The following is a 25,768-nucleotide window of genomic DNA, read 5'->3' on the forward strand; positions in this document are numbered from 1 at the left end:
GACCTGACGTGGCTTTGGCCTGCTTTATAACAGTTGCCGGAACACGCAATACGCTTCAGCGTGGTCCTCTGAAGGCCTCTGTTTCATATCGTCTTTACTAGGGGGCTGGGGCCAGGGCAGGATTGACATTAGCACTGGCCCTCATCTGTCGCAGAGCTTGGTGAAAAATGCCTTTCAGCCTGCTGGAAGGGGCACCCTTCTCAGGGGCCAACCACGCACTTTCATTCAGCTATTTCTCTTTATATTTAAAAGGGAAGGTTCTTCCCTCGTATCCCCTCCTCCCTCAAATGAGGACTGAGTGAAGGTGCCATTTGTTTTCATGCTACTTCTTAATGTGTCCAAGATGTGCTGTCTCTCAAAAAACCATCAACGAAGAAAGCCCTTCTCTGACGCTCTGGGCTCCCTACCTACTGACCTTCCCTTCTCCGTGGATGCTTGGAGTCCTTGACTGCAAAAGGACCATCTCACTAGAAGCAGAGATTGACACACACTTAGGTGTACCTACTGTGTGTAAACTGCTGTGAATAGAAAATGAAGATAAACACAGGCTTGCGGTGGCTGGGCTCCTAGGGGCTGGATTGTTGTTATAAAAGAAAGGGATGGGGCATTGGTTGAACATCTCTTCGGCCCCAGGTAATGTTCAGACAGTGCCTTAGATGGAGGTAGGAGGATGGCTCTGGAATCACACTGCCTGGGGTCACCCAGCTTAACCACTGAGATGTGTGGCCTGGCCAATATGACCCTCAGTTTCTTCATCTATAAAAGGGGCTCTAGTTGTATACAGCTTGCAAAGATGCTCGGGAGGACATAAATGAGCTGGTGCATATAAAACCTTCCCTTTAGTGCTTGCCATATAGAAAAATGGATGCTCAATAAAGCTATCCTCAAATTAAATAATTAAATAATTTTAAATAATTAAAAATTTATCCCCCCAAATATTGTGAAATATTCTTATAAGTGTAGGTCTATCTATCTCTATGTAAGTCTCTCTGTATGTATGTGTCTGTCTTTCTATCTATCATTCATTGAGCCTCAAGAAAAGATTGGCTATTCTGGTAAAAGAAATTATCACCCATGTATTTATTTAAAATTAGTGGAATATTAGATTAAAACAAGATTCTATTCAATGTAACATGAAAACATTTTATATTTTTACACAAAGCAAATAAATAGACTTTAATGGCATAAAAGAAAGACACAAAGGCTACAGTGAACGCAGTAATCAAATAAACCAGGCAACAAAGAAAGGAAAGGTCCAGCCTACCCAGATCTGGGGATTTCTTTTCCAAGACCAGCCATCCATCTGTTGAATCTTCCTGCATTCCTGCCTTCCTTACAGTTTTGCCCTTTGGCCCTTCTGTTCCACTTATCTATTGTTGGGTAACAAACTACCCCAAACTTAATAATATGTGACAGCAAGGGTCATTTATGTGCTTGCAATCTGCATTCTGGGCAATTCTCAGTGGGGTCTGTTCTTTTCTGTTCCTCCTGGTGTCAGCAGGAGCAGCTGGAAGGCTACAGTGACATGGGGGCTGGGATCATCCGAAGACTTCATTAGTCACTCCTCTGTGCGGTTGGTTGGTGCTGGCCCATGTGACTACCTACCTTCCTTGCATGAGGACCGCTGGGTTCCATGAGTAAGCATCCAAGAAAACAAGACAGAAGTGGGCTGAATTTTTATACCTAGCCTTGAAAACCACATCATCCATATTTTGACAGAGTCACAAAAGCCTACATAGGTTTAAGAGGAGGGAATGTAGACTCTATCCCTCAATGGCAAGTGTGACTGGCATGTCAGAAGAAGAGCCTGTGCAGTGGGTTCTTTTGAAAATACAATTTGTCTCATCTTCTGACTTTGGGAGGATTTTATTTTTTTCTTTCTTTTTAGGCTCATAGCTTTTTTTTTCTTTTTAGAATATTTATTCATGAGAGACAGAAAGAGATAGAGGCAGAGACATAGGCAGAGGGAGAAGCAGGCCTCCTGCCAGGAGCCCAATGTAAGCAGGCCTCCTGCCAGGAGCCCGATGTGGGACTTGGTCCCGGGACTCTGGGATCACGCCCTGAGCTAAAGGCAGACGTTCAATCGCTGAGCTACCCAGGCGTCCCCAAGCCTAAAGCTTAAGCTTCATAGATTTCCAGGACATTCCTATTTTGTTTTCTTTTTAATAGGCATTTATTGGAAATTCTTGCTTTGGGGAGAAGCAGATGAATAATAGACAACAAAAATACTTGAGAGCATGTGCTTTTTGGGGGGAAATTAAAGGAGATCCCAAGCCCATCTGGGGAGTTGGAAAGTCTCTAGGCAGAGGAGTCACTGAGCTGAGTATTTGGGCCTAAGGACAGGGGATCTATGATGGTTAAGCTCATGCATCCACTTGGCTATGCATGATCAGACACCAACTAGTCAAACACCAATTTAGAGTTGCCTTGAAGGTATATTTTTAGATGAGATTAGCATTTGAATCAGTAGATTCTGAGTGAAGCAATCTCATTTTATCTTCACCTCCTGCCCATTTCTATATCACATTCCTACTTTCATATAAAGAAAACCAAGCTCCAGAAGTAGCTGCTATTGGAAAATCTAAGGAAATATAGGCATGGAAGCTTCGGTTACCATGTTGCTTGTGGATAGGGAATGCTATGCTGCTTTGTTGAAAACAAATGCTGAAAAGTAATCTTATTCATTAGGAAAAAGGCATGTTTGCTATTAAAACTTTGCCCAAAGAAATGAAAAGAGGCTGGACATTGAAGCTATGATCTGGATTATCATATTGATTATTTAGGGGGAAGGTGGGCAAATCTGTTTAACCAATTATAGTCAGAAGGACTTTTTGACAGGATTATGGTAATTGATTCAATTTTCCATTTTGTTTGAGCTGCACAGATAGATCCTAAGACTAGGTAGAGTGGAGGAGTGAGGAAATTTTCTAGTAATTTCAGCAATGACAGTTGTGTCCATTAATGTGTATATCTGACAAATATCTACAAAGTATCTAAATATATGCTAAGCACCTGAGCTCTGTACTAAAGCTATGACAATAGGGAAGACCTAGCTCCTGCCTTCTAGGTGTTCAGAATTTACTGAGGACAATGACCAAGGAGACTGATTATCTGTTCAGTCAGATAAACACCTGCTTTGTTTGCCTGGGTGCACAGCAGACTATAGTTCTCATTCTCTCTTGCAGCTGGGTAAGGCCATATGACCAAGCTCTGCCCAAGGAATGTGAATGGAAGAGATTTGTGCCACTTCAAAGCCTTCTCTATAAAATTTCCTACATGCTTCTCTACCACAACTCTTTGTCTGCTGACTGGCTGTCTATACCAGGATGGTCCTGGAAGCCAAGGATTGCGGAAGGCAGGGCTTCCATTATCTGGGTCCTTCCATGACTGGCTGCATGGAGCAAATTGTCTTTCCAGCCCTGGATGCCAATTGGAGTTAATAGAAGTGAGAAATAAGTTCCTTTTGTGTTAAGCCACTGAGAATGGGGTATACCTGTTGAGCAGTGAGCACTACTTTAGTTAATACTCTAGACAGTTTGTAATGCAAATAGGAAAATGTGGTAATGCAAGTATACATAAGCTTTTGTAGAATATGGAGGAGTGGAACTACTTCCTTTTGAGACCAAAAGATGTTCACAATTTCTCATCAAATTAGAAGATTTGCTGGGTATTGAGGAAGGAGGTGTGTCAGAGAATACTCCTGGGAGGGGGGGAAGATGACTTTTGAAATGTGCCTTGAAGAGGGAATGGGATTGTTCAAGGGAATGAGTGAGGGAAAGGCATTGTAAACAGAGGGAACAGCCTCTACACAGACTTTGAGTCTGAAAGCACATGACATGTTCAGGAAATGGCAAGACTTTGCATTCTTCTTGCAGGACTGGGGTTAAACCAGCCCAGGTAAGACAGAGGAACAGGATGTTAGGAAAAGACATTGACTCCATGAGGCAGGGTCCTGAGTGGCATGGCAGGATCTCTCTGAAGATAATGAGAAGGCAGTGAAAAGTTACAACAAAAAGCCAATGGGCAAGGGAGGGATAAATGAGAATGGCTCTGTGTCTTAGTTAAAATAACAATAATATCAGGGTAGCATGGATTGAAGTAAGAAGAAACTGGAGACAAAGAGCTCGTATCTCTGAGAGGTATTTAAAGAAATTGAATTATCTTAATTCAGCACTTTACTTTTTCCATGTCTACATGTCCACAAGACAGAAGATGATTTTACATTCAGTTACATGGAGGAGAGGGTGGGATGGTCAATTTGATATTTTAAACCAACAACAAAAAATTGTTTGGCCTAAAGTTAGCAAGATGTTTTGATTTGTGGGTTGTTAAACTTAACTCTCATTGGGTCAGTATTTTATTGACTCTTTGGCAGAGCATGATTTCATATTTTTGAGAAAAATAAGCCTTGTGACTTTCATATGAAATCGGAGGATTTGTTGGCTATCAACAAGTTCTTGCTAACCTGAGTTTCTATACCTTCATGTAAAGGAATCGAAAACATTTAAATCAAATTTCCTTTCAAGGAGACATCAACTTTAAAATGATGAGGAGAGTGGATTGGCAAAATGTGTTAAGGGGCTTGGTGAACTAAAATTATTTGGAGGGAAAATGGATATTTTTAAAAGTTCATAGTAAAAGCAAAACATAACAGAATTCACCTAAGTCCTGATCAAAATGCCAAGAAATCCAACCCGGAGACCACCATCCCTTCTTAAATTTCAAGATCATTTGAATCCCCAAAGTAAGTCTAACGATTTTGTCCAGTTGGAATTGATTTTTCTCACCTATTCTCCACTGTGGTGAGGATTAGCAGCCAAGCACAAATTCCATTGTTTTGAGCCTCTCTGCGGTAGGTAGCCTCCAAGATGACCTCTAATGATCTCCACTCCTGGTATTCACACAGTGTAGCTCCACCTCCCGTTGTACCAGGGTTGGTCTGTGTGACCAACAACAGATAGAGGGCATGTGACTTCAGAGATTAAGTCATAAAAGACTGTGGCTTCCATCTTGGGGACTGGCTCGCTCGCTCTCTCTGAAATCCCTTTCTCTGGAGGAAGCAAGGTGCCACTGTTGTAAGCACATCTTTGGAGAGGCCCATGTGGCAAGGAATCTAACAGCCAGTGAGGAGCACCCAGAAAAGAACATAACAGCCTGCAATAAATTGTGCAAGTGAACTTGGAAGCAGATTCCATAGCTCCAGTTGAGTCTTCAAATGGCTATAGCCCCAGTTGATGGCTTTACGCAACCCATGACAGACGCTGAGGCAGAACCACCTGACTAAGGCACTCCTGGATTCCTGACCCTTAGACACTGAGAGATAATAAATGTTTGCGTCTTTTTTTTAAGTTGCTAAATTTTGAAGTAATTTGCAGCAATAGCCGACTAATGTACCCTCTGCTGTAAGAGGTGTTTTTGGTTTGTTGTTGCTGTTGTTTAACATTAGCACGATCTGATTTCTTGAGGAACTATTCTAGTTTTCCTTCAGACTCTGTCCTCCTTTCTTTGTGCAAGCTTATTATACATGGGACTGCCTACCAGTGAGTCAGTTTAAAAATATATATGTTCCAAGTGTGTTCTAGGCATAAAGCAATGGGCTTTGTTTTACTAACTTCAGAACACTATATATGTTCATTAGATGGGGGTTGTGTGTGTCCATGTTGGCCAAATCTTCTATATGGTTCTTCTTTGCTTTCTTTCTTGATCTTTCTGTTTCTGAGAAGTATATTAAAATCTCCATGATGGCTATGAACTTGTCAATTCCTAATTGAATTTCTAAGTATTTTTCCTCATTGAGCAACTACATATTCATTCACTCAAGTTAGATCTCCTTAAAAAAGGACACATAATAAGATATTATATTAGATAGAAGTCTAGGCAAGATTGAGATTTATTTATTATGAGGAAAAAAATCCCTTACTCCCAAAATTATCTGGAGTGAGTACGTGTCATTCCAATGCCCTAAATCTCCTTATCCATAGAGATGAATTCTTTCACCTGCTTCTCACTGGAGCCCCAACCTCATAGAAATAAATATTAATTGACTTGAATTGAATAATCATTAATACTTGGAACAATGATCTAAAGGCCTAGATAGACAGCGAATCATCACTGTATTATTAGTAGTGATTTTTTTCCATAAAAGACCCCAAGAAAATTCAGTTAATTGAAAACTCCTCTCCCCAGAACCTTCAGGTTTCCTGTGACTATATCATATACCACTAAAGAACAAATCTGTTTAACAAAAATAGTACTAGGTCCTGGATATTGGTCACTTCCTTTTAGCAAGATTCTACACAGCACAATCTAGTTTAATACTGAAGAAGATTTGACATAGTCATTTAATTTAGGTAAAGAAAATCTGATTATTACTATTATTATGGTGATGATTTTGCTATTATCACTCTTGCTATGTTTTTAATATTTATTTATTATTTATGATAGACATAGAGAGAGAGAGAGGCAGAGACACAGGAGGAGGGAGAAGCAGGCTCTATGCCAGGAGCCTGACTTGGGACTCGATCCCGGGACTCCGGGATCGCACCCTGGGCCAAAGGCAGGTGCTAAACCGCTGAGCCACCCAGGGATCCCCTCACTCTTGCTATTGTATGTGAAAAGCAACGATCAACTCTTAGGATTTTACTTTTTGAACAATTTTTGTTGTTAAAATATTTTTATTTCTAGGCGAGTCAAGCTCCTCATGTCCTTTCTCTATCTCCACGACTACAACATCAGCTCCACGAGACAGGACCCTAGTTTGCTTAGTCTAGAGCTGTGTGTGTTAAAGATGCTGAACATGTGTGTTTTCACCGAAGATTTGAATTAGTGAAGGTTTGAACATATATCTTACCTAGAATCCTTGTGCCAAGTTTTAAAGGCTGTAGACATAGCATTTGTTTTGCAGCTCTTGCTAAAGGGTAGGGACCCAGCACACATTTCCTGGCGTCACATGGCTCACCATGGCATCCATGAGAGTCAGCTCCAGGGCTGGCAAGCAGAGGACAAGAGAAAACAGAAAAGGTTGTTTCAAGTAAAGAAAGTGAAGCTCTAATTATCTGAAGTAAGTCGTCAAACAGAGAGTGAATGGTGATTATCCCCAAATCAGAGGCCTCCTCTCCAGGCCTTTAATTTGCGGGACCCATAACATAATCTGGTTTCTTCAGGGTCCTTGAAAAGAAGCTTTGTTCACCTGGGTGACATAAGCCCAAGGGAAGGGCGCAAAGGAATGAGCTAAACCATTTCGAATCAAAGAACCAAAGCAGAGAGGCAAACTGGACAGCCTCGGAATTAACCACAGGTGTCATTCTCCCTGGAGCACAAGCTTCCTCAGAGCCTACCTGTCTGCCTTGAGAAGGGCTTCCTCTTCCCTGGAGCCCACCGAATGGCTGCCTTTCTCATCCACTCTATCTCCCCTGTGCCTGGCCTGCTGCTGCTTGCCCCAGGCTAGCTCAGTCTGACAAAGTGGGAAAGTGGACACAAAGACTGATTTTTTAAAAAAATATTTTATTTATTTATTCATGAACGACACACAGAGAGAGGCAGAGACATAGGCAGGGGAAAATGAAGGCTCCCTGCAGGGAGCCTGATGCAGGACTCGATCTCAGGACCCCAGGATCACACCCTGAGCCAAAAGCAGATGCTTAACCACTGAGCCACCCAGGTGCCCTGCAAAGGCTAATTTTAAAAAGTATTTTCAACTTTTTAGTCAGGAGGCATTTCTTGAGCCTATAAAGTAATTGTAAGGAGGGGCACCTTGCCAGCTCAATCAGTGGAACTGGCTTAATCTCGGGGTGGTGAATTTGAACCCCACTTGGGCCTAGAGCTTACTTAAAAAATAATAAATAGGGGCGGCCCCTATTTATTGCCTCTCTGAGCCTCAATTTTCTCATCTATAGAATGGGCATATATTTATATTTATCTCTTAGTTTGATAATATTTGAACAAGCTAGTGGTTGCAAAAAGCCCAGCATAATTCCTGGCACAGAATAAGTGGTCAATGAATGTGAGATTCTTACAGTAAGACACAAAGGGGTACAAACCTAAACCGAAATCAAGGCATGATCAACAAGAAGTGGGAACATATAGGATTCTTAGTTAATAAGAAGACAGCATTTTACTTGTCATTTGTATCCCAGATACCCCAGCACGTTAGTAGAAGCTTAGTGCATTCTTGCCCAGTCAACAATTGGCTCTCCCAGTAAGTCAGGCCTGTGGGTCTTCTCCATGCGCCCCAGTATCCCATCTTGCAGCAAGGTGGTGATCTCTATCAGGACTTCTGTTCTGAGTGACTTTGATCTAGTGATTTGACCAATCTGTAGGTGGGTGAGATACCCATAATCATGGTGTGACTATTACAGAATTCAACACTGGAGTCCCCTCTTACAGCTCTGAATTACAAAACAGAAAGCAATTCATGGTCTTCTGAAATGCAGATCTTAATGCTGATAACAACTAGATTCTAAATGGAGCCTTCTAGCCCAAATTCTTTGTGGAGTGCTTTAGGGGAAATGAATGTGCAAACCCAAGCAGGGAGTGTGGTGGGCATGTGAGGATCTGTTAGAATTTTGCAAAATGCAAATCAGACCACCAGAGTCTAAACTCCTAAATCAAGTCACAACAGCTTTGATCCCCCTTCCCAGCTCTGCTCCCCTCAGCTCCCCAACTACAACTGTGACATGAGAATTCTGTGGCAACTGCCACCAAACTTATTGGAAATCTTACCAACAAAGAGCCTTTCCCAAAGACAGATGATGATGGCATTTCTCATACTTCACAGTACACACACAGTATACACAGTGCCACACATCATATGTGCCCACAGAGCTTCTGACCCCCAAGTCCTCCAGGGAACCCCGAAGACTGGTCCACAGGATTCATAAAGCACCTACAGAGTGCTTGGCCCTAGAGTATTACTGATGATACGGAAAGGCAGGGAAGTAAGCTTAACTCCTTGAATTCTGGGAAGTGGTCCACTATGGTGAAAACAGATGAGGGATGTTGGAGTTTAATGTGGATTCCATCTTGGTGCCCAGCTTGGTTAGCTTGTACTGCTGTAATAAAATGCCACATACCGGGTGGCTTAAACTTTTTTCTCACAGTTCTGGAAGCTGGAAGTCTAAGATCGAGGTGCCAGGCAATCCAGTTTCTGGTGCAAGACTTCCTCCTGGCTTGTAGATGGCCATCTTCTCATTGTGTCCTCATTCCAGAGACAGAGAACAAGTGCTTTTGTTTCTTCCCAAAAGGGCATTAACCCCACCCTCACAACCTAATGACTTCCCGAAGGCCCTATTGGGAGTTAAAACTGCCAGTAGCCCTATTGCCTTTAGGATCTTATGCAAACTCCTTAGCCTGGCCCATAGGCCCTGTGTGTCTACTCCACCCCTACATTCACCTTGGCTCCCTGGCCTCCTCTCTGGACACTTCACTCACATGCTCACAGTCCAGACCTTCTTTATGCCTCCCTAGCCTGTTCTGTCCATGCGACCTGCTTATGTTGCCTGTCCTCCCCAAGCCACCTGTTACTGTGGCATGTTACTGTGGTTATCTGTGTAATTGCCTGCCTTCTCCATAAAACAAGAAGCTCCTAAGGCCAAGAGACTGATTTCACTCATTGCCAGAACCTCAGCACCCAGCAAAGTGCCAAACTCTTGGTAGATGCTCAGTAATGGTTGCAGGAATGAATAAAATGAGCTCCTAAAAGGGATGCTTAATCTCCCTCTGGGCTTTCTACTCATCCTCTGTAACACCGGGGCTGCTGTCAGGATGCAATGAGAGGACAGAATGAAGCCACCAGCCCCACACCTGACATGAGGTGGGTACACAGCGTATCTGTGGTTCTCTTCCTTTTTCCTTTCTGCCCCACTGGAAGTTCTTGCTTGAAAGCCCAGACTCACCCATGAATGGAAGACAGGATAAAGCCAAGCGAAAGATTGCACAGTCTTGATACTAAGAGGTTTAGGGAAGATTTTCTGAAATAGGTTGGACCTGGGGCAGAGGTGTAAAATTGCTATGGTGTCTACTGGGTTACCACTTCACATTTCTCACGTTTAAAAAATTCTTACTTTTTACCATGGCAAAATATACATAACACAAAATTTGCCATTTTAACCAATTATAAGTGTTTGGTAGCATTCGAGTACATTCAGAGTGTTGTGCAACCATGACCTCCATCCATCTCCAGAACTTTTTCATCTGCAGCTGAAACTGGCCTCATCAAACAGTACCTCCCCAGTCCTCCACCTCTCAGGCCCTGGCAATGACCACTTTCCTGTCTGTCAGTGTGAATGGCACTACTCTAGGTACTCATATCAGTGGACTCATACAGGATTTGTTCTTTTGTGCCTAGCCTGATTTCACTCAGCACAATGTCCTCAAGGTTCATCCATGACATAGCAGGTGGCAGTATGTCCTTCCTCTCTACAGCTGAGTAGTGGTCCCTTGGATGCATACACCACATTTTGTTTCTCCATTAATCCATCAGTGGACACTTGGGTTGCTTCTACTTTTGACTCTTATGAATAATGTTGTTATGAACATGGGTGTACATGTATTTGCTTGAGGACACACTTTCCATTCTTTTGGGTACATACCCAAAAGTGGAATTGCTGGATCATATGGAAGTCTATGTTGAATTTTTTGAGGAGCCTCCCTACTGTTTTGCACAATAGTTACACCACTTTACATTGATAGTTACACCATCAACAAATGCACAGTGGTTGGTCCCAATTTTTACACAAATTCTGCAACATTTGTTTTCTTCTTCTTTCTCCTTCTCTTCCTCCTCCTCCCCCCTTCCTTCTTACAATAGCCACCCTAGTGGCATTTCCCAGATTTTAAAACACCACTTTTAGCAGCCCTCAAAACTTCTCTCTACATCCACCCAGTAAAAATTCATTTAGTGCTTCGAACACACAGGTGCTGTCGTAATTTGTGGGGCTAGTAGAGTGAACAAAATAAATTCCCTCCACTGACACGCTAATTGGGAGAGAAAAAATAAGCAAATCTAAGCAAATAACAAATAACATGTCAGATGGTGATATGTTCTGTGAAGACCAATAAACCCAGGGTGAGGGGATAGCGTGATCATGGGTTAGGGAAGGAGGCAAATGGATAGGGTTTCAGATTTGTTTGTAATGAAAGCTTGACTCTATGAGAGACTGGTTTTAACTTCTTTTGAGAATTAAGGAAACCAAAGCTCAGACAGGATATGTGACTTGGCAAGTATGGGCAACTAAGGTGGGAATTCAGCCTCAGAGGTGCCATTGAGACAACTCTGTAAGCCGCACACTTCTGATTTGTATACTTATTGGTATATGTGTTATTCTTCAACAAAAAGTTTTAAAGATTACAGTGTGCTTTATGTCAGAATTTTTCATTTTTATTTTATTTTTTAAAGATTTTATTTATTTATTCATGAGAGACAGAGAGAGAGAGAGAGAGAGGCAGAGACACAGGCAGAGGGGGAAGCGGGCTCCATGCAGGGAGCCCGATGTGGGACTTGATCCCAGGACTCCAGGATCACACCCTGGGCCGAAGGCAGGCACTAAACTGATGAGCCATCCAGGGATCCCAGAATTTTTCATTTTTAAAGGATACCACACACACATTGTCTTCTGCTACTCTAGGAGAGCTGAGGAAGTGAAGTGTTGGGTTCAAAAGATGGAAAGATTTGAGCCAAAATGGCTTGGAACCACTGGATGATCGGAAGAAGGCCATGGGGACCACTGCCATGAATTTAGCGATTGCATTAGATTACCTGCTGGGCTGGGGCCAGGGGCCAGCTCCTTGCCATTTTGTTCTGCTCTGTAGCGACCGAAGCCAATCTTTTTCTCAGGCCACTCAGGAGACAGCACATGGTGAAAGGGTTTTCTCCTCTCTCCAATCCCACTCCCGGCCGGCATGCCTGTCCCAATATCACTGGGCGAACCCAGGGGAGACATGGTTTCCTGGAGAGATGAATCATTGTAAGTGCCGTGAGGTTACAAATGGGGTCAGGCAGTCACTCAGAAGTTGCAATAAAGTTTGGAATCTGAAATAAAGGCCTCCTCATGCTCAGGAAATCGAACGGCTGCCCACAAAGGTGTCTGCAGACAAACTCTCTGCGGGTCACCAGCCTGTGCATGCGATGACCAAATGACTCATTCTCTCCAGAGTGCTTTGGGCTGCTGCAAATGATTTACCAGTGGGTCCTGAGGTTCAAGTCACGCTGGAAGATTGACACAGCGACAGGGGCAGACTTTTAGATAAGATCTCGTGGTTGGGGTTGGTGGGGACAAAATATTTAGGAGTGTTTCCTCATCACAGAGCCAACTGGAGGGTCAGATTCTATTCATTCATTCATTTATTCATGAAAGTTTTTTAGTACCAACTATGTACTGGACTATAATGTCCCAGAATATAATATTGTGGAAGACATTGTCCCCTCTCTCAAGGGCTCTCACCTTCCAGATGGGAAGGTCAACCTACTCACAGGCCCCTGCAACACTAGGACAAGTATTCCAATGGAAGGAAGCATCTGGGACACTGAAGAGGGGTTCAGGTATATGTGGGGTGTGTTCCAGCAGAGGTGAGGTCAAGGGTACATTTGGAGAGAACTTGTTGTGCAAAGACACCAGGACATGAAGTCCTGGTGGATTTGATAAAGAAGATGAAGAAAGGCAGAGAAGACAACAGGTCCCAGGACATGGAAAGCCATGATGCCAAGCTGAAGATGAGACAGGAAAGCCTTTAGAGTATGGAAATGACATAGTGAGACTTGTGTTTTAGGGTGATTGGCATGCAGGGTGTTGGACGAGAAGAGATAGGAGGCAGGAACATCAGGGAGGAGGCTGGTTCACAAGACGGACAGGGGCTTGAATGGTGGGAATGGAAATGAAACAAAGTGATAATAGATTCAAAGGGCTATACCTGACATCCTTTGACAATGACTGAGGGGAGTCCAGGATACCTGGAGACCTGGAAAGCCCTAGGAAGGACAATGTTTGAAAGCTGAGGATGATCCTTGGTGTGGGCACCTGGAGGACAGGTGGGGCCCATTTACAACACAGGATGATAGTGTCTTCAGGGGTCATAGCACATCTGGGGGCCGAGCATATGCCCTCAAGATCACTAAATCATTACTGCACTTCAATGAGGGAGAAAGTACAAAACTATGTGTGAAAATGTGAGATCTGGTTTGTGTGTGCCTCTTCTCCTATGACCCAGAATATGTTTCCAAGGCCTAGGGAGAAGAGGTGCCTCTCAATGAGCCTCAGTAATAGTCTGCTTACATGTCTGGCTCCCCCATTGCACTGTTTGCCAGGTAAAAAGCATGTCTGGCTCACCTCCGAATCCTGAGCACGTGACAACACCTGTCGGGTACGCACACCATCAATAACTGCTGAATGAACAGATGAACAAGGGTGGAGCTCTCCAGAAGGGAGGTTGGTGAATACATGAGTCTACTCCTGACCTCAGAAGAAAAACCTGGAGATGGTTACCCCTGTGGGAGTTGTCAGCATACAGTGGTCAGCATCCAATAAATGCATGTGAATTCAGATCTGCTCAAGATCTACCTGCAAACTCCTGGCTATGAGGGCAGCTGCCTTTCTGCAGCATCCCCTACTCTCCCAGCAAGGCCACACCTTCCCTCTGGAGTTGGCCAGCTTGACCTAAAGTAAGATCTGGTTGGAGTCCTCTTGGGACAACAGATGAGATTTTCCATCTCTTGGTAAAAAGGACATAGGTTTTGGAGGTGGGCATATGTGCACTGGGATCCGGCTCCAACCTCACAAGCCAAGTTTTTAAATAAGTTTATTCACCATTTGGAGCCTTAGGTATTCTCCTTACAGAATGGGGATATGGCTACACATTTGTTCTCTAGCAAAGCCGTGTACCAAGCGGGGAAATGTACAGGGTCTGAAGCAGATGGTCTTACCTTGACCCTTGGAAGCCAGAGACCTCAGGCAAGTGACTCCCCACTCTGTGCCAACTTCCTCGATGGGCACATGAATAGCATCAGCTTCTTCGGTTATAATGAAGTTTTGATGAGTCCATAACCATTTATTGATGCCCCTTAATGTGGAATATTCTCTCTGCATATAACTTACTGTTCACTTCCTGTTTGCCAGCTCACTGAACTGTAGAAGAATTTACCAGTGTATGCCATGGCCAAGGTGGAAAATGGCCGTGGAATGTGGAAGGCCACTTAGGACAGTGGCCTATGTGGTGAACTCGGAGTGGGATGAAGCTGGGTCCCAATCTCAGTTTTACAACACCCTACCTCCAGGATGTTTGTCCTTTCGATTAAGGAGGTTTGCTCCCCAGAACCTCAGTTTTCCCTGTCTATTAAATTGGAATAATAATTATTACCTCATAAGATGGTCATGGAGGTTATGAACTATGAATGGTGTAGATCCAGGTCTCCAGAAGCAAAGGCTGAGTGAGGCCTCTGGGAGCACAGGATGGTTCTTTCCACATCTGTGGAGAGAAGAGGAGCAGCTGTCCAAGGCACCAGGATCAGACACACAGCAGTGCAGGTCCAACAGAGCCTCAGTCAACAGGTCAGAGGATTTGAGACGAGGATGGCCATTACAGTGTCCCCAACATTGAGGTCTTTACACCCTTTCCTGGCTCAGTCACCATTTGCAAGCGGCGGGGGGGAAGGGGGTGACCTCAGATGATGACGCTCTCTATAGCTGAGGCAGACCCTGAAGATGCTGACAGCAGGTCACAGTCTGTGGATCATACTCCCACAGTGGGGCAGCAAGTCCTGCCTTGAAGGCGGATCTGGGTAGCATCATTTTGCCCACTATCTGAGGAGAGCCCTTGGCATAGGACAGGTGTTTAAAGTCAGCGAATCTTAACATATACCTGATGGCGTCTTGGAATATAAGCAACTGCAATCACCAGGTCACTCCCTCAAGTGACCGAGAACCTACAGGATTATTAGTACTACTGTTTCTTTGTTCCCTACTGAGTTTCTTCAGAATAACCTCTTGGTGATCCCCACCATCACATCCAAGTACTGGCGCTCCCCCTTGCCAATGTGGTTTCATGGCCTGGCCAATGTGGTGGAGAGGCTGTGGTCCACCTTCTTCTGGTCTCCTTTGGGCTCTGATATTGGACAAATCCTTCTTGTAACAAACAACTTGGAATAAACCATGGCAGAGAGCAATGTGGAATATTCATTCTTTCACCGTAATCTACACCACCACCACCACTATACACCCACCGCACCACAAATCCAGCAACATTCATCTCCACATGAACCAGTGCCCCCAAGTCAAAAGCACACCATGCCAAATTCATACCACAAACACACCCACCCAACAAATAATCCCCAAACAAGGCTTGTTTAGGGTTCATCAAAAATACCAACATTTCTTTTCAAACGCTTTGGGTTTGAGAAAACCCCAAGCAAATTTTGCCAAACTGTTCATATTATTTGGTTCATGCGTAATTTAAGAGAAATTCAATCCACGTGTTGCTGGTTTGTTTGCCATTAGATTGTCATGGTATTGCTATTGGGGAAGCATTTCCTATCTCCAGCACTTTGTCTGATGCAGATGCTTTCTGGACAACATGGATTAGCAGTTCTTAATTTTGGAGGGGGTGGTGGAACTGGGAATCATCCTTTCGGAGAAAGCGCACACATGCAAAACTCTGGATCTAATTTTGAAAAGTTTACAAGCCTTCTTGTGGCCAGGTGAAGATCCCAGACTCTGGAAGCCAGAGTTTGTAGAAAGACAATAATTGTCTTAAAAAATCAAGAGGGAAATAATAGAAAAACCCAGGTTTGAAACTTCATCTCATTGCTGATTAGATAATATGTTCTTCTAATAATAAGACCCTTCCAAGGTCTCTGAGACTCAGTTCCCCCACTTCTAAAGTATGGCTAATAATACCCTACATAGCTATTTCGAGGATTAAAAGCAATAACAACCAGAAAACAGTGTGTGATAATCCACCAGGAGTGGGAGCTTCCAGTTCATATCACACTTAACAACTTTTCAGTGCTAAGGATGTCACATAGTCACCTTTAATGGCTCTGCGCCTCTTCCATACTTCTCAGTCACACTTTTATAAGTCAGTTTCTTGGGTCATTGCTGAAAATATCTGATCTCATTAATCGTGTATATTTAAAGTAATATAATTTGGATTTTCTTATAATAATTTTATAAAGAAACATCTGTTCGTCTTAGAAAAAAAATTATCAAATGCAGAACTATCTGTAGAAAATGAAAATCTTCCACCATTCTTTCAATCCAAAGAAACTGTTCATACTCTGTGGTGTTTATAACCAGTGATATAAATCCAAATATATCTCCAAGTTTCCACACCAATACATGTGTACGAATGAGGTCACAACAACTTAACTGCAGCTATCTTTGCCCCCATCTATTGAAATCTCTGAGGCATCTCAGGGAGCCAAGGGGAATCTCAGACAAGCTTACAATAGGGCCTTCCTGTTCTGCTATTCTGTGCCCATTACTCTATGCCCTGTTTAGGAAACATTTCCAGGGCTGTTCTTACCTTAGCCATGGATGTCCATGTCAGTGTCCTCTGAGACAATGGTGACATCTGGGCCCAAAGCCTGTCTTCCGATGCCCCTGAGGGACCTGAAAACCATCCTGAGTTCCAGGAACCTTCACTAGACCTGGGCCAGAGCTCTGTGCAAAGAAGTGTATAATAGTGTGATTTATAATAAGAAATATATTGATGTTTGTCATTTCTGGCAGACAGCTCTTAAAACTCTTGGAACTTCCTAGGTGGTGAGAAAAATAAAGATGTCTTGTGTTATGTTAATGAGAGGACTCTAGGACCCTACCTAAGGAAGAGGATTGGTTGTCAGAGGGGATAGACTGTTGGAACTTTCAGGGCTCCCTGACATCAGGGGAGGGGAGAGGGGTGGGAGGTTGAGTACATCGCCAATGGCCAATTTGATCAATCACATCTATGTGAGAAGGCCTCCAGCAAACCTGAAAGGATAGGGTTGGAAAGTTTCTGGGCTGGTGAACACTTGGGATATGAGAAGAGTGGTGAGAACTTCTTTCACAACAAACTGATAATCTAGTGAGTAAACTGTTTTCCTGAGTTCTGTGAGCCACTCTAGCAGATTAATCCAACCCAAGGAAGTGGAGGCTGTTAGAACCTCCTGTCTATAGCCTGTTGGTCAGAAGCACAGGTGACAATCTAGACCTGTGACTGTCATCTGATGGGGTATGTGAGGGTGGAGACAGTCTTATAGGACAGAGCCCTTAACCTGTGGGATGAGACACTATCTGCAGGTAGAGTGTCAGAATTCAGTGGAACTATAGGACACCCAGTTGGTGTCAAAGAATTGGCTGTGTGTAAAAAGAGCCACACACATTAGAACTGGTGATCAGAATCACTGAAAAGGGAAAGGCCTGCCTCCTCCATCCACATGCCAGCTTACCCTCTGGGCCTGCTGCTGGTGGTCCCCGGGCACAGAGTCCTGGCACATAGCTCTTTCAGTGTCCATAAGAAGCCCCCTTTTACTCCAGAACCCACAAGACAGGACAGGGGGCTCCAGGGAGCTTGCTGTCCTCCCCCCAACTCCTCCCCATTTCTTCCCCAAATCTCCTCTTTGATGTCTCCTTTCCTCCACCGAGATAAACTCATACAATTTGATATTGTTTAATAAGTTCATTTAACACACAGAAACATGTCTACATCCCAAGGGTTCTGGCTCAGCTGGGACACAGGTGATTTTTTAAAATTTAGAATCATACTTTGTACATATTCTAGCATCATGCACACCTCTAACCTGCTACCAAGGATTTTTCAGAAGTATGATTTTTAATTTACTGCTTAATATTATTGCATCTAATTCTTTTACCCCAATTTATTTAAGCAATACCATATTTAGGAGTTTTTGTGTGTGTATGTGTTTATAAACAGCATTTCAGTAAATGCTTTTGCGCATTTATGCAGGCATTCAAGACTCCCAGTGGTCCCACAAGCTTTCTCTGTGACTGTCAAGACAAGTGCCCTCCCCCAAAATCAGCCTTCTTATTCATAATTGGATTTTCTGCAAGGTTTGTTTCATATTTCCAACTCTTAAACTAGTTGAACTATAGATGTTTTCATGCTCTTGGAATAGAAAGTTCTATCTAAGAAGGAAAGGCATGCCCTCAATGAATTGTCAAGATATAATGCCCAAAGTACAAGTGATAGAAGAAAAATTGATAAACTGGATCCAATCGAAATTAAAACTTTTTGTACTTCAAAGGATGCTATCAAGAAAGGGAAAAGACAGCTTATAAAATGGGAGAAAATTTTTCCAAATCACATATCCGATAACAAATTTTATCTAGACTATGAAGAACTATTCTAATTCAATAATAAAAAAGATCAAATAACCGACTTAAAAATGGACAAATGATCTGAATAGGCACGGGGAATATGCCCTTATAGCAAGGGTTTCATACTGGTGACATCTGGGCTGAATCTGCTCATTGACTTGTTTTGTTTGGCCAATACCACCCTTTGAAAGGAAATTTGAATCCTTTAGCCACACTATAGTTTCCCTCACTGGCACCATGGTTTTCATGGCTTTGTAATTACATTGTTTGCATGTTACATGTACCTAGCTCCCAAAGCCCTTTGAGTTGGCTACCTACTTTATATTTCAGCAATGACTTTGGTCTTACCCATGTAGATTTCCAATTAATTAATCAGTTAATCAAACTGATCAAGTGCTTATTGAGCCCTCCTATATGCCGACTTCTATGCTTAGAACTGAGCATGCCAGCAGGTCTAGGCTTTCACGGACTTTACAGACAGGCAGAAAGATAGACAACTAACATGCAGATACATGTGCTTCAACAAGCAAGAAAATTTTGGGTAATGATAAGGACTATAATATAGATACTATATGGGACGCCTGGGTGGCTCAGTGGTTGAGCATCTGCCTTTGGCCCAGGGCGCGATCCTGGAGTCTCGGGATCGAGTCTCACATCTGGCTTCCTGCATGGAGCCTGCTTCTCTCTCTGCCTATGTCTCTGCCTCTCTCTCTCTTTCTATGTGTCTTTCATGAATGAATAAATAAAATCTTAAAAAAAATAGATACTATACAAGTATATTCACAGAGCTGTGAATATTGATGTGCAAATTTGTGTGTAGACATATGCTTTTCTTTCCCTTGGCATATACCTAGAAGTGGAATTGCTAGATCATATGGTAATTCTATGTTTAACATATTTTCCAAAGTAGCTGTACCATTTTACAATCTTACCAGCGGTGTATGAGGGTTCTAATTTCTGCACATCCCTCATCAACTCTTATTATTCTCTTCTTATTTTAGCCATACTATAAGTGGTAGCCAAGAAAGTAGTATCTTGGTGGGGCTTTGCTTTGCATTTCCCTGATGGCTGGTGATGTTGAGCATCTTTTCATGTGCTTACTGGCCACACATACATCTTCTTCATAGAAATATCTATTTAGATCATTTGTCCATGTTTAAGTAGGTTATTAGTCTTTTTTTATTATTGAGTTAGAACAGGTTTAAGTAGGTTATTAGTCTTTTTTATTATTGAGTTAGAACAGTTTTTTTTTTAGAACAGTTTTTAATAGTCTAGATAAAATTTTTTATCAGATATGTGATTTGGAAAACTTTTCTCACATTTTGTGGGCTGTCTTTTCCCTTTCTTGATAGCGTCCTTTGAAGCACAAGAAGTTTAATTTTGACCGAATCCAGTTTATCTGTTTTTCTTCTATTGTTTGTACTTTGGGCATTATATTTACCTTTTTTCCCCTTTGTTTTTTTTAAGATTTTATTTATTCATTCATGAGAGAGAGAGAGAGAGAGAGAGAGAGAGGCAGAGACACAGGCAGAGAGAGAAGCAGGCTCCATGCAGGGAGCCTGACATGGGACTCCATTCAGGGTCTCCGGGATCATGCCCTGGACTGAAGGTGGCGCTAAACCACTGAGCCACCTGGGCTGCCCTCCCTTTGCTTTTTATGCACATTTTCTCTTCCTATTTTCATTTCCTACTCATCCTTTGGGAACTCATTCTCAAAATCTCTCTCCTAAGCAAACTTCTCTAGTCTCCACAGCAGAGCTTGGGGCCTTCCCTCTGCTCCCCGTACCACCAACACTGTCCCTGTTGGACTCGTCTATTTGCCTGTCTATTATTCATCTATTTTCTCCTGCTATACTGGAGCTCCTAGAGGGAAGGCCTTTGTTTTCCTTCCTGTTGAACTCCCCAAGCCCAGGACAGAATTGTTCTTTATAATGTTGAAAGAAAGAAGGAAGAAAAAAAAAGATGTAAAGAGTAGCCTGAGTAGAGTGTGAGGACCAGACAAGACAGGATGTACCTGAGGACCTGGAGAGGGCACCTTTGGCAGATGACACATTTTATATAGAAGGTAAGGCTAGTAGGTTACATGTGGGAGGCAAAGCTGAGAGATAGGAGGTGATTATATTGTGGAGGCCTTGAATTCCAGGATTAACATCTACAATTTCAGACCCAAAAGAAAGCCTCTTAAGCTCTGAGCTAGAACCTCTTCCGTCTCTATGAAGTAAGTGAAAGAGGTAGAAATCAAAATGTTTTCTCTACCCCACCCCAGAACCCCACGTGTTTTAAACTCTCTAGGTGCCCTGTAGATAAAAGAGCATCAGCTTTGGAGTTGAGTGACTCTGCTCCCAGATCTGACAAATTTGCTATGACCTTGTGTGGGTCACTTAATTTCTCCAGGTTTCAATTTCTTTATTCCGGTATTAATTAGTATGTTTTGGCTCTAAGCTGGCAACTAAAAGAAGGTTATTTTGGAAGGTTGACAGGGGCCAATGGACTCACAGGGCAGCTGGATAGCAGACATAGAGCACAGAAAGGATTCAGGTCTCTTAGTTCCAGAGACTGGAAGCAGACCCACAGGGAGGTCTACTAAAAGAACAATCTGTCCAGGACCCACTGGGGTGTGGAGAAGAGCCCCATCCTGTTTCAATTCCTTCATTCTTGGCTTCAGATTCCACTTCCAGACAGGGAGGATCTATTGGATTGGCTTGAGAATTGTCCTGGTCCCTTGGCTAGGGAAGGATGGGATCTTCTAGTACCTGCATCAGGCTGTATCTAACATGGAAGATGTAATTCCTCAAAAGGAGATCAAGGTGAAGGGAAAAGAGATACTGCTCTCACAATGAATAAGCATTATAGCAATACCAATGGGTAGGGGGTTGGCATCATCACCTTCAAAGTCTTTTTTATGCCTGACAATTCCTGATCCTATAATTCCAGGGGGAAGAGTAAACATCTTTCTACCTCTCAAAAAGGCCAACATGGGAATGGACAGTCTCCAATTTTGTAGACTTTCCTGAGTTCAATGTCCTCACTCTATGAAGAAGCAGGCTGTCAAACTTATTCTTGTACTGAAGGTTAGAAATACTATCAATTTTGTTTACCTCACTCCATCACATTTTAAGCACTAGGTATCAGATACTGTGCTAAGTATTGTTAAAGTATTGTTTTCTCATTGAATCTCCCCAAATGACCTTTCACAATTGGAGCTACATTCGTTTTGCAGATGAGGAACCTGAGGCTTGAAGTGTGAAGAAACTTACCTAAGGTCACAGAATGACTAGGTTCTGGAAACTAATTTTGACCTGAGATTTGTCTGTCTCCCAGTGAGGACTTCTGTTGAAGTTGTGAGCTTCCATGGCTTCTCATGGGACCAAAAATGCTTAGCTCGTCCACATGGCCTGTTTGATTGATCTTTGCCTCATGCCTTTTTTCTCTTTTCCCAAAACAACTGGCCTTCTTTGAGTTTATCAAATATGTCCTGCTGCCTCCCACTACTTTTGTCTACACCATTTTCTCTGCTGAGATTGTGGTTCCCTGGGTTTTTACCTGTCTAGCCTCCTTTAGATCTCAGCCAATGCTTCCCTTCCCTGACTCGCCAGCTAGATGGATCATCCAATGATGAGTTCTTATCACTTTCCTTGCAGTGTATGGTGATGACCTTTTTCTTTAAAAAAAAAAAAAGAACAAAAAACTTTATTTGAGAGGGAAAGAGTGTAGCACAAATGGGCAAGGGGAAAGGCAGAGGGAGAGGGACAAGCAGACTGTCCCTGAGCAGGGAGCCCAATGTGGGGCTTGATCTCCGGACCCTGAGATCATGACCTGAACTGAAGTCAGGCGGTTAACTGACTGAGCCACGCTGACGCCCGGTGATGACCTTATTAATATGTTTCTGCACTAATCTGTAGCTCCAGGAGAGTAGGTGCCACATGTTGTTTGTTCTCAAGCCTGTTTCCCATGCATACCAAGTACTCAGAACATAGTAGATACTCGAGAAACATAGGGAGTATATGAACTATGCTACTACACATAGTCTACTTTGCAAAGTTGGCTGAATTCTCTAGAAAAGGGAAGGGCAACCAAGCAAAAGTTCTCCACCAAACCCTACCTCAACATTCAGCCCAATGCATGTTGGGATTGCATCTGTAAGAGTAAGTAAATAATCATTTTCCTCTTTAAATTTGGCTGAAAAGTGGCTCTTACTCCCAAGAGGTTAAAAGTGTCATTGGTCTACATTCTTTACAGAGTTACAAATTGAACACATGATGATTATGAATTCCCTTTGTTCTGCTCTCTCTTCCTCTCTTCAATCCCACAAGCATTTTCAAAATCCACAAACTCTTAATGAAGAGCAATAACTGCATAATCTCAGCTTCTAAGCCCCCTCTGGCCCAGGCCTGAGGTCCTGCTAACTGATCATTTGCAGGCCTTTTGAAAGCTAAAGCCCCAGGAAAAGTCATTAGATTGGTTGGGGCATTTTGATCAGGGACATTTGGCCATCCATTGTTTGTACCATAGTTTTGGGAATATTCTGGCATTCTTTGGTATCGATGTTTCCCTAAATCATTTGGCTCCCCAAATTTGATTAAAAACTGTGAGCTGAAACAAACCAGCTACTGTTTGCACACCCAGTGCCTATGATTTGTCAAAAATGCCTCTATATTTAATAACCTTACAGAAGGGTGAACAATGGAAACAGAGCATTGTTTAAATAAATTGAGCTTTCATGACACCAAGACGCACCCCAGATCAAACCAACAGGCTAGCATTGGATAGACACCAGCTTCTCCAGAGAAACTACTTCAAAGAAAACTGTCCGTGTCCCTTTAAAATGGAAACTCCATTGAGTTTGTCCTGTAGCCTGCAGCTTCTTTCAGAGATCTGAGCCATTTTGGTTGACAATAGAATCTATTTTGACTAATTAACTAAATGTCAGCCATTTCTTAATTGCCATTACTAACTTAAAAAAAAAAAAAAACACAAATGTTGTAGAGGAACACACTCAACAAAATCTATTTGCGTCAAATCTGCACAGACCTCTAACCTGGGGCAGAAGCACCACCACCAGTGGCCAGATCCCTGGAGAAAGGAGCACAATTTTCTCTATAGAGGTGGGGCTGTTGCAGTTACATGCCCAGTCCACCAGAGGTTTTTCTCAAATTGCAGTACAACCACCGCCAGTCCTTTCTTTTCATAAAGACTGTTCATTGACCTCATTTCACAGAATGGCCTTTTAAAGCTAGGAGGAAACTCTGAGATCACTGTTTCTAAAACATCCTCCTCCCCACCCAATCATTTCAAGGACACGGAAGTGGGGATCACCTGAGTTTGGGTGAGGTGATGTAGATGCAGAGTTTATCATTGGAATGATGCTCTGCCTCGACCTCTCCATGTGACCTCGGTACATTGCTCCTCCTTTTTGGGATAGTTTCCTAATCAGTAAAATGAGCGCAAACTCATCTTCAGTGTAAGAATGCAAGCAGATAACTATGCAGATATCCCTCCAAAACACACACTCAAAAAAAAAAAAAAGTTGATTCCAGAGCCCATGCCTGGGGGAGGGGGGGAGCACAGGCCGTTGGCCACCTGCAGAATATCCTCGCGCTTCAGCGAGTGGCACGGTGGGTGTTTTTCAGCAGGCTTCTGTCTTGTTAATAACAGCAGCTACAGTCATTGAAAGCTCAGACGTGCCAGGTCAAGTGTGAGACATTAAACGCCATGCCCACCCACGTTTGTGTTTTCCCCTTCTCTCAGCACCCACAGTGGACCCTCATCTTCGAGCCCCAGCGCCCTGGGCCTCTGTGCTCACTGGACTGTGGTATGATGCCCACCCTCCCCTTTCCAGACCTGGCCCTTCTCCTTGCGATCCTGGCTTGCTTTCCCCAGCTGCCAGCACCAGGGAGAGAAATCTCAGAACCAAGACAGAAGGAGCTTGGGTCCTCAAGAGACACGGTCGAGGCCACGTGCCACGAATGGCTGAGCTTGGCTGCGGGATGGTGACAGCAGCTGGTGTTACCCGCCCAGCGCTGTCGTGTCTGTGAGTGACTCACGCATATGGCCCTGTGCATCCTCACCAGTCTTTTCATCCTCATGGTGCAGATGAGAAAGCTGAAGCACAGGGAGGGTAAGTGACCTGCCCAGATTCTCACAGCTGGGCCACAACAGGGTTTGGGCCCAGACTGGTCCGAGAGCATACTCTTCAGTGTGTTCTAGAGTCTTTGGCAGTAAGGAGCTATGGACACTTTATTTCTTTTGGAGTATTTCATTCTCTTCACTCCCTCCTCTTCCTTACTGACTCCTTTCACATTAACTAAAAGTCTACTCTGTGGAAAGAACTGAACTATGCAATCATCTGAAGCTGTCAGGGTGCATCACACATGGTCCCAGCCTCAAAATACTCACTGCTTCGTGCAGAAAAAGACAGGAGAATGGATAATCCCCACGTTGTCTATTGAGAATTTGGATAAGCAGAGTGTTGTGGGGGACACGGTGACTCACATCTAGTTGTTTCAAAGAGATGGCTCCTAGAGCAGCCCAGACTATACGGGGCTGAACTGCCCTGGAGCTAGGGTCAGGGGGCTGGTACTGATCACCAGTGTCCCTAAGATCCCAGCTCCCCCTGCCATCAAATCCAGGCAGCTAGGCTGCTTCCCATCCTCTTATCATGGATAGGGACACCAAGCAGTTTATCTCTTCTTTTCAAGAGCCTGCTAAAAACAGACCAACGGGATGTAACAACTTCAGAGGGTGGCGTCTCGTCAAGCTTCAGACAACCTCTCCAAGGCAGCTCATCTCTCTTGCCAGAATGGGGCTAGGAAGCTGGCAGAGTTCAAGTAACTACTATCAGGGAATATTTAAAAATAAAGGAATCTTCTCCAAAAACAGGGAGGTATCTCCAAAATCCAAGAGTTCAATCCTCGGGATCCCAACCACCTTGAGTAGCTCCTACTTCAGTTTAGAAGCTGAAGGCCAAGGTCAAGTGTTTTAGAGATTGACTTATAAGTCCACAAAATGGACAGGATATATGTGATCACTGTCAAGGGGTGTCACTCAAGGACAGGACTAAGAAAGTCTAGTGGTTTCAAGAAGCAGCATTCCCTGATCAACTCAGAAATGACTCCTTTTCTGCAGTCTTCCGAGTCTGTGAATATCAGGTCTGAAAGAGAGGTCAGAAAACAATTGCATTCTATTGGAGTACATTCATGTTGCTCAGGACTTGCCCATCCTGGAACCTTCTGTAGAGAGTCACACTGTCAGGTTCTTTTTGCCTGAAATAGGTAAGATTTCTGCCTTGTGTAATGGGGTCTGCCCTGGGTGTACCTGATTAGTTTTTCATTAATGGATATTGAGTAGAAGTAGGCAACAAGAGCTCTGGAATCAGGCTATCAGACTTAACCTCCCAGCTCAGACTCTTTTATTGTGCTGTGAAATTGGGCAGGTTACCTCATCTCCCTGTACCTCTTTTTCTT

Source organism: Canis lupus, chromosome 4 (assembly GCF_011100685.1).
Source record: "Canis lupus familiaris isolate Mischka breed German Shepherd chromosome 4, alternate assembly UU_Cfam_GSD_1.0, whole genome shotgun sequence".
NCBI classification, from domain to species: domain Eukaryota; kingdom Metazoa; phylum Chordata; class Mammalia; order Carnivora; family Canidae; genus Canis; species Canis lupus.